Source organism: Tachyglossus aculeatus, chromosome 11, assembly GCF_015852505.1.
Source record: "Tachyglossus aculeatus isolate mTacAcu1 chromosome 11, mTacAcu1.pri, whole genome shotgun sequence".
Classification (NCBI taxonomy): Eukaryota; Metazoa; Chordata; class Mammalia; order Monotremata; family Tachyglossidae; genus Tachyglossus; species Tachyglossus aculeatus.
In genome coordinates, this window is record NC_052076.1 from 9,339,926 (window position 1) to 9,348,873 (window position 8,948).

The window sequence follows — 8,948 nt, forward strand, 5'->3', positions numbered from 1 at the left end:
CCCAACGGCGGTACTGTTTCCTTCAGAATGAAAGCGTCCAAGGGCGGGTGGGTTTGGAAACAGAGAGGGGTCTCAGCCCAGCTGCATTAGCCCAGCATGTGAGAGACAGAGAGAGACAGAGAGAGAGAGAGAGAGAAAGAGAGAGTGGCGGGTGTTTGGGGGGAGGCCAAGCAGGTTGGTGGGATCTGTTCCACTGGACTGTGTCTGATCCCACTTCTGCTCCGGATCCTCCAGTGAGAGAGGGAATTAGAACTGCAAAAACAAAGAGTAGTAGAGGAGGTCTGGATCCATAGCCTCCCCACAACCGGCCTTCTGCCTCTCGGCCTCTTTCAGTGGTGAGAGGTTAAGGGGGAAAAACAGTCCATGGTCCACTGCCCTGCCTAACCTGCCTCACCTGGCATCACTGCTCTTTCTGCCCTCCCTGACATGCCCTTCCTGCCCTCCCCTGTCCTCTCTGCCTTCCCTGATCTTCCCTCCCTGCTCTGTCTGCCCTCCCTGTTCTCCCTGCTCTCTCTGCCCTCTCTGACCTGTCCTCCCTGCTCTCCCTGCCCTCTCTTGCAGTCTTTGCCCTGCCCTCCCTGCCCTCCCTGACTTAACCTTCCTGCTCTCTCTGCCCTCCATGCTCTCTCTGCCCTCCCCTGCCTTCTCTGTCCTCCCTGACCTGCCCTCCCTGCCTTCCCTTGCCCTCTCCATCCTGTCTTGCCTCCTTATCCTCTCTTGCCTCCCTGTCCCCTGTTCCTGACCCCTCCATGAGCAGCTTCCGTGGCTCAAAACTGGAGTGTGTACGGAGCTGTTGGCCACCGCTGTCCCCTGGTGCCCCTCCCCTCAGCCCCCAGCCCTGTCAGACCCCAGCTCAGCCTCTGCCACCTCCATTCATCCTTCCCAGCCCCCACAGCCCAGAGTCTGTCTCTTCCCTGTAGCCGGGCTCAAGAACCGTTACGTCCACCCCAACTAACACTTTTCCCTAATCTCTGGGTCTATGGAGCCCCCAGGCCTCTCGAGCTTTCTGGAATTACCCCAGAGTGGCACGGATTCCATCCCCTCTCTTCCCTGGCAGCCACCGCCTCCTCCTCATCCTCCTCCTCTCTTTCTCCTCCTCTTCTTCCTCCTCCTCCTCCTCTCTTTCTCCTCCTCTTCCTCCTTCTCCTCTTCCTCCTTCTCCTATTGCTCCAATTTGTTGTTTTAAAGACATTAAAAGTGCTGTATTAAATGTAGATGATTTTTAATAATATTTGTTAAGCACTTATTATATGCCAGGCATTATATTAAGTACAGAGGTCAGGTTGGACACAGTCCATTGTTCCACATGGGGCTTACAGTCTTAATCCCCATTTTACAGTGGGAAATTTGAAGTGAAGTGAAGCCTCAGTGAAACCTCAGTGCCCTCAGGCACAGAGAAGTGAAGTAACTTGCCCAAGATCACATAGCAGGCAAGTGGCAGAGCTGGGAATAAAATGCAGGTCCTCTAACGCCCAGGCCAGGCTCTTTCCACTAGGCCATGCTGCTCTTCACTGGTAGAGTATCCATTTCTGACTCCAAGTTTTCATATTTTGGAGGTTTTATTAAAATCCAGCTCATCCACTTATTTCTTCCCCCCACATTTCTTATTCTGGTCATCATTTTGTCTCCAAAGAAGAAAATGTCTACAGTTCTGAAATTTCAGCTTTGACTTAGCTTTTCAGGACTGTCAGATGGGTGGCAAAGGTTTCAGCTGTTTAGGATCTCATAAACAATGTGAATCTTTCAAATGTCTAATCATTCTTTGGTAATCGGTAATCCTGCAATTGCGGCATGGGCTGTTTATTGCCACTCTTTTGAGGCTCCAGCAGACTTAGGAGTATTGCAATCGTCTGGAGATCAGGTTCAGATGGAAGCCTCTTTGGGACCCTGAGCCAGGAAATAACTGGGGCCCTTTTTCTAAGAAAATTGAAATTGTCATCTTAAGCAAAATGGAAAGAGCACATGACTGGGAATCGGGAAATTTGTGTGCTAGGGCCTGCTCTACCACTTGCCTGCTGTGTGAAATTGGGTAGGTTACTTGACTGTGCCTCAGTTTCCTCATCTGTAAAATGGGGATCAAGGCTGTGAGTCCACGTGGGACATGGACTGTGTCCAAACTGATTAGCTTGTAATAATAATAATAATGGCAGTTATTAAGCACTTACTATGTGCAAAGTACTGTTCTAAGAGCTGGAGAGGTTACAAGGTGATTATGGGGTGTCCCATGGGGGGGCTCACAGTCTTAAGCCCCATTTTACAGATGAGTTAACTGAGGCACAGAGAAGTTAAGTGACTTGCCCAAAGGCACACAGCTGACAATTGGTAGAGCTGGGATTTGAACCCCTGACCTCTGACTCCAAAGCCCGTGCTCTTTCCACTGAGCCACGACCTACCCCAGGACATAGAACAGGGCCTGACATATAGTAAGCTCTTAACAAATACCTGTTTCTTGCTCCCATTAGACAGAGAGCTTCATGGAGAACAGGGATCCTGATTATCTTGTACCTACCCCAGTACTTAGCTCAGTACTTGGCACAAAGCCAGTGCTTAAAATAAATCATTACAGCTATTATTACATCATCATTCTTATATGTCAAACCAGGGACATAGGTTACTAATTTATGTTCCATAAAATTTGGGTTCTATTAGTGAAACATGGAATGGTTTAAAATAATAGCTTGATGAAAAATTTCAGAGAAATAATTTGATTTAGTGATTAATGTCTTTCCTTCATCAATCTTCAAATTGGATTCAAATCCCTCTTGGTACCAATTATGTGTATTCCATCACTGCATGATGTAAACAATGAATTACATTTTTAATTTGAAGGATGTATCTGTTTATAAATAAACTGTCGAGTGTTGGTTTTCATAGACTTTCTATCTTCATCTAGAACTTTCCCTCTCTTAAAGGTATTCTATCCTAACCCCAGGCACCTTTCCAGGGTCAAGAAGAGCAATATGGCCTACTGGATAAAGCCCAGGCCTGGGAGTCAGAGGACCTGGGTTCTAATTCTGCCTCCACCTCTTGTCTGATGTGTAACCTTGGGTAAATCACCTCACTTCTCTGTGCCTCAGTTACCTCAATTGTAAAATGGGGATTAAGACTCTAAACCCAGTGTGGTACAGGGACTGACTCCAAACTGATTGTCTTGTATCTACCCCAGAGTTTAAAATAGTGTTTAGCACCTAGTAAGAACTTTAACAAGTAGCATAAAAAATGTGTCGACAGAGGGAAAATTTAGAGCTGTGAGAGGCAAAAACATTTAGAAGGCTCAAGGAGAATTTAGATAAACTGATTAGCAGAGAATCCACAAGTGGCCTCAGTTACCTCATCTCTAAAATGGGGATTAAGACTATGAGCCTTATGGGGACAGGGACTCTAGCCAACCTGATTTTCTTGTATCTACCCCAGCACTTAGTACAGCACCTAGCCCATAATAAGCACTTTAAATAATACCATGAAAAATTGGTTATTAGAGAGAAATGTTAGGAACATTAGAAGGACAGGGAATATTTTAGATTGGTTCATGGACCAATTGGTTCATGATATGAGGATTAATTTGCTAATTAGAAAGAAAGTCCGTGATGGACTATAACAGCAGTAACTTGCGTTTGCTTTATAAAATTTTCCAAACAACTTTAAAATTATTCCAACCTCTTTACATCTCTCTTGACATTAGTGTCAAATTGCTGTTTCTAATTTCCAGATGCAGAAATTGAGGCACAGAGAAGTTAGTGCCTTGCCAGGAGTCTTGGATTCAAGTCTCCAAACTCAACAGCTTGAGAAGCCAGTGTTAAGCCCTACTCTTTCAGCCAGAAGAAAATGAAAATGTCATTAAAAATGTCTGGTATAAGCACTCCTTGGTCCGAAGCTTGCTGTCCCATGGGGTCACCAGCCTCCTAAAGGACTCGCTGCAGAACACTGAGCTAAGTACTTGGGAGAACCCAATAAAAGAGAATGAGCTGAACCCGATCCACAAGGATCTTGGGATTGGTGAGGGAGAAGCAGTCAGTCAATCATTCATTCATTCATTCAATCATATTTATTGAGCACTTACTGTGTGCAGAGCAGTGTACTAACCGCTTGGGAAGTACAAGTCGGCAACATATAAAGATGGTCCCTACCCAATAACGGGCTCACAGTCTAAAAGGGGGAGACAGACAACAAAACAAAACATGTAGACATAGACATATATATTCATATATATTTATGTACTCATATTTATTGAGTGCTTACTGTATGCAGAGCACTGTACTAAGTGCTTGGGAGAGTACGATGTAAAAATAGCTGGAAAGGGGCAGCAGTAAAAGAATAAGTGCTTGTGCACCCTTTCTGATTTGAATTATTCTGTTTGCAACTGCACCTGAGTCTTTATGGATGTGGGGGGGCTAGCATGGACTTGCTTGCAACCCCCTACCTCCCTCCCCACATCAGGCAGACCACAGCTCTCCTCACATCCAAATCCCTCCTAAAATCCTGCCCCCTCCAACGGGCTTTCTCCGATTCATTTCCCAGTACCCTAAACCTGACTATCCCTTCAGTTAGCTCCATTACTCCTGAACTAAAGAATTCATAAGAAACAGCAGCATGATATAGTGTAAAGAGAATGGGCTCGTAAGTCAGAGGACCTGTGCTCTAATTCCAACTCTGCCACTTTTTTTTTTTTTGGTATGGTATTTGGTAAGACCTTACTATGTGCCAGGCACTGTATTATTATTATCAAATTTGTTAAGCGCTTACTATGTGCCAAGCACTGTACTAAGCACTGGAATAGATACAAGCTAATCAGGTGGGACACAGTCCATGTCCCATATGGGGCTCCACACTTTCCTTTTGTGTGACCTTGGGCAAATCACTACACTGTGCTTCAGTGACCTCATTTGTAAAATGGGGATTAAATCCTCCTCCCTCAGACTTAGACTTTGAGCCCCATAAGGGTCAGGGACTGTGACCAACCTGATTAATTTCTATCCATCCCAGCACTTAGAATAGTGTTTGACACATTATATGTTGCCAACTTGTACTTCCCAAGCGCTTAGTACAGTGCTCTGCACACAGTAAGCGCTCAATAAATACAATTGAATGAATTAATATGTGCTTAACAAATACATTGTAAAAAAAATCTATATCCTTCTTAGCACTTTATCTATTGATTTTTCTCAGCTTCGTAAATATCTTTTTGATTCTCTCTCTCACTGTGTAAACTCCTTCTGGGCAGGGAATACCTCACTTCTTTGTTCTGTACTTTGCAAATGCCTAGCATAGAGCGCTACGCCAAACAGGTTCTCAGTATACTTTACTACTCCTGTTGCTACTCTGCCACAAGTCTGCTGTGTGATCTTGGGCAAGTGACTTAACATTTCTTTGCCTCAGTTTCCTCATCTATAAAATGGGGATTAAGACTGTGAGCCCCATGTGGGACAGGAACTGCATCCAACCTGATTACCTTATATCTACCCCAGCACTTAAAACAGTACTTGGTATATAGTAAGTGCTTAACAAACACCACAGTTACTATTATTATTACTACTACTATTAATATTACTATCCATCCTGATTTGCATTCTGGGAGAGATGGGTCACTTTAGAGAGCAAAATCATCCCGGAAATTCACTCTCTGCCAAAAAATCAACACATCTCTCCTGGGAATCCAATCTCAACTTAAATTATTCTGGTATACTCCACCAAGAGTTTAATGCAGTGTTCTGAATGAAGTAAGCCCTCAAAAATGCCACATTTTATTTGCCTCTCTCTTTAACCAGTACTTTTGCCTTCCTGTCTTCTATGGAACCTGGAAACACCAATCATTTTATTTAACTCTGCTCATTTCCCTCTCCCAATCAGTCACCACCACTTTGATAAAGCTCTGATTCTTTCATTTCTGCTAAAGTTCAAAACCATTCTGTCCACTGCTGGGCACCTCCACGAATTTAAAACGTCACTACAGGAACGTACGTTTCTTCTCCTGGAAAAAAATAATAAGGACTTTTTTTCGAAAAATCCATCCATAGTTCCTAACCATTTTTTTTAAATATCTGTTTTTTCCTAATCTCCTCCTAAACTTGGGCTGAGCAGAGTTTGAAGGTTTTGCAGAGCCCTTCTCCAGCTGAGCGCTTCTTTTAGATATGCACACCTCCTTGTTGGACATTCATTATCAAACCTTGTGTTTGCCTTTTATCTCCAAGTCCTCTTCAGTGTTCAGCATAAACTACACGGACACCTTGGAGATTGACATTTCTTCATTCATGCTTTACCTTAAACAGCATGCTCACACATCAAAGGAGAGGAGCTGCCTTTGAAGTTACAAAATGAAAAACGCCTCCTGATTTGGCAAGACCAGGGGAACTTACAGTTTGCTCTATTTCCCTTAAAGCGAAATCCTCCATCTCCCAGACGCGGGATCTTCGCTGCCGGCTATGGACTTAGCTCAAGAGCCAGCTGTTAGCTCCCAGCAGAAACACCCGCACACCCCTCAAAACCCCGGGAATTCCTTCCCCTGTCACTAGACGAAGACTGGGCCCAGTTTCCTAGGAAGTGGGCTCCCTTCTGTTCGATTTGAAGTCTGCCGTCTTGATCAATTAATCACCAGTGGTATTTATTGAGTGCTTACTCTGTGCAGGGCACTGTACTAAGCACTTTGGGAGAGTTCACTACAATAGAGTAGGGAGACAAGATTCCTGCCCACAAGGAGTTTACAGACTAGAAGGGAAGACTGACTGACTTTATGAGCCCTGGAGCCCCATGGAAAAAAATAGGGAATTTTACAAGTGAGTGACTAAACAAAGAAAGATGATGGAGCTGGAAGCCCAGATCAGTGTCAGTTATTTGAAAAGGAAACTGGCCAAGGAAAGCGAAGATTCTAGTCACAGAGAAATGCCTCTGCTTGGAATAAAGTCAGAGGAGGTGCCCCATTAACTCTGAGCTGTTGGAATGGGAGAGAAAGATTCTGGAGAAGAGTCGGGGGTCAGAGAGGCCTCCTGAAACCAATCTCCATTTCTTTCATGGAATTATAGAATCCTAGAAACTGGAGACTCCCTCTCAGGGTTACACCTGGTGGGTGTCCAGTACTCTACTAGTCTTGACTATGGGAGGGAAAGTCAAGCAGAGGCATATCCATTCTACTCCTAGCTTGGGCAGTGGCTTGTGAGTGGAAGACAATCTGCTATAAGTCAAAACTCCCCTGTGCTGGGCAGCAGCATCATGGGAGAGAGTTGAGGGTGGAGACTCAAGTTGGCTGCACGGAAGGGGACAATATTACACGACTTCCATATTTTTACCAAAAACACTCTATGAATACACTACCAGAACGCTTACAGATGGAGGCAGGGTATTCTGGGAGAGATGTGTTCATGGTGTCGCTATGGGTCAGAGACGACTTGACAACCTAAGACAAGACAAGAAACTGGAGGAGATCATGAGAGGTCATTTGTCCAACTCCTTCACTTCAGGATGTTGAATGACCAAGCCATCCGGTACAGATAATTCTCTAATATTTCCTTAAGGATTTCTAGGGATGAAAAATCCACAACTTCCCTTGGTCACCCGTTCTAGTGTTTAATCCCCCTGACAATCAGATAAATTTTCCTTTTGTCCAATCCAATTTGATCTTCCTGCAGTTTGTCTATTTCCTCTTGTTCAGTCCTAGTGGAGACGAAGAATGATTGTCCAGAGATCTTCTCCATTAGAGAAGCAGCATGTCCTAGTGCAAGAGCAGTGATTCTGCATCCCCTTCCGCATTCTCTTAGAGAAGCAGCATAATAATAATAATAATGACATTTTTTATTAAGCGCTTACTGTGTGCAAAGCACTGTTCTAAGTGCTGGGGAGGTTACAAGGTGATCAGGTTGTCCCATGGGGAGCTCACAGTCTTAATCCCCATTTTACAGTTGAGGGAACTGAGGCACAGAGAATTTAAATGACTTGCCCAAAGACACAGCTGACAATTGGCAGAGCCGCGATTTGAACCCATGACCTCCATCTCCAAAGCCCATGCTCTTTCCACTGAGCCATACTGCTTCTCTATGGCGGAGTGGATAGAGCACGGGCCTGGAACTCAGAAGTACTTGGATTCTAATCCTGACTCCTCCACTTGTCTGCCATGAGCCCTTGGGCAAGTCACTTCACCTCTCTGTGCCTCAGTTACCTCATCTGTAAAGCAGGGATTAAGACTGTGTGGGACAGAGACTGTGTCCAACCCGATTGTATTGTATCTACTCCCGCGCTTAGTATAGTAGCTGGCACGTAGTAGTGCTTACCAAAAAAATTATCAAAACAACTCAATTCCCTTTCCAGGATTTCCTTTCCAAGAAATCGGGCCAGGATGGCTTCTGGAACGCAATGCGCTCATGTAATTTGTAGAGCACAAATTGCAATGAGGGACATAAGCCTGGGAACCTCTAATTATTTCTATGAAGATTTCTAGGGTTTGGGGTTGGTTTTTTTCCTTGAAAAATTGCTGTTCCACCAAATAATTTCCTGCTCAGGTATGGAAACTCTAAGGGTTATGAGGGACTTACCACTGGCTGATGGAAAGTGAAGCAGATGGCACCCAATCTGCTTTCAGCCAGAGATTCTCCTGGCCTGCCCTGGCCTTAACTAAAGAATCAGAGTCAGGGTGATCTCCAGAGCCTGGGGAGGAGGCATGGATTTTTATCTCTTAGCTGAATCTAGTATTGAGGCAGGGACAGTCTCCATCTGGATTATTTTATATTTACCCCAGCACTTATCACCATGCTTGGCACATAGAAGGTACTTAATAAATGCCATTCTTGTTCTTAGGGTGATGATGAAGATGGTGATGATTAATAATAATAACAATAATAATAATGATACTTGTTAAGTGCTTACTATGTGCCAAGCACTGTACTAAGCACTGGAGCAGATACAAGATAATCGGGTTGGACTCAGTCCTTGTCCCATGTAGGGCTCACAGTCTTAATTCCTAT

General features: G+C 44.4%; 1 non-coding gene across 1 annotated transcript; it reads left to right on the forward strand.

Moving 5' to 3' along the window:
• Positions 1 to 7,035: 7,035 nt before the first annotated feature.
• On the forward strand, positions 7,036 to 7,173 carry LOC119935377. Its single transcript, XR_005453261.1, has one exon. It is a non-coding gene; the product is annotated as a small nucleolar RNA SNORA7 (small nucleolar RNA).
• The last annotated feature ends 1,775 nt before the right edge of the window (positions 7,174 to 8,948 follow it).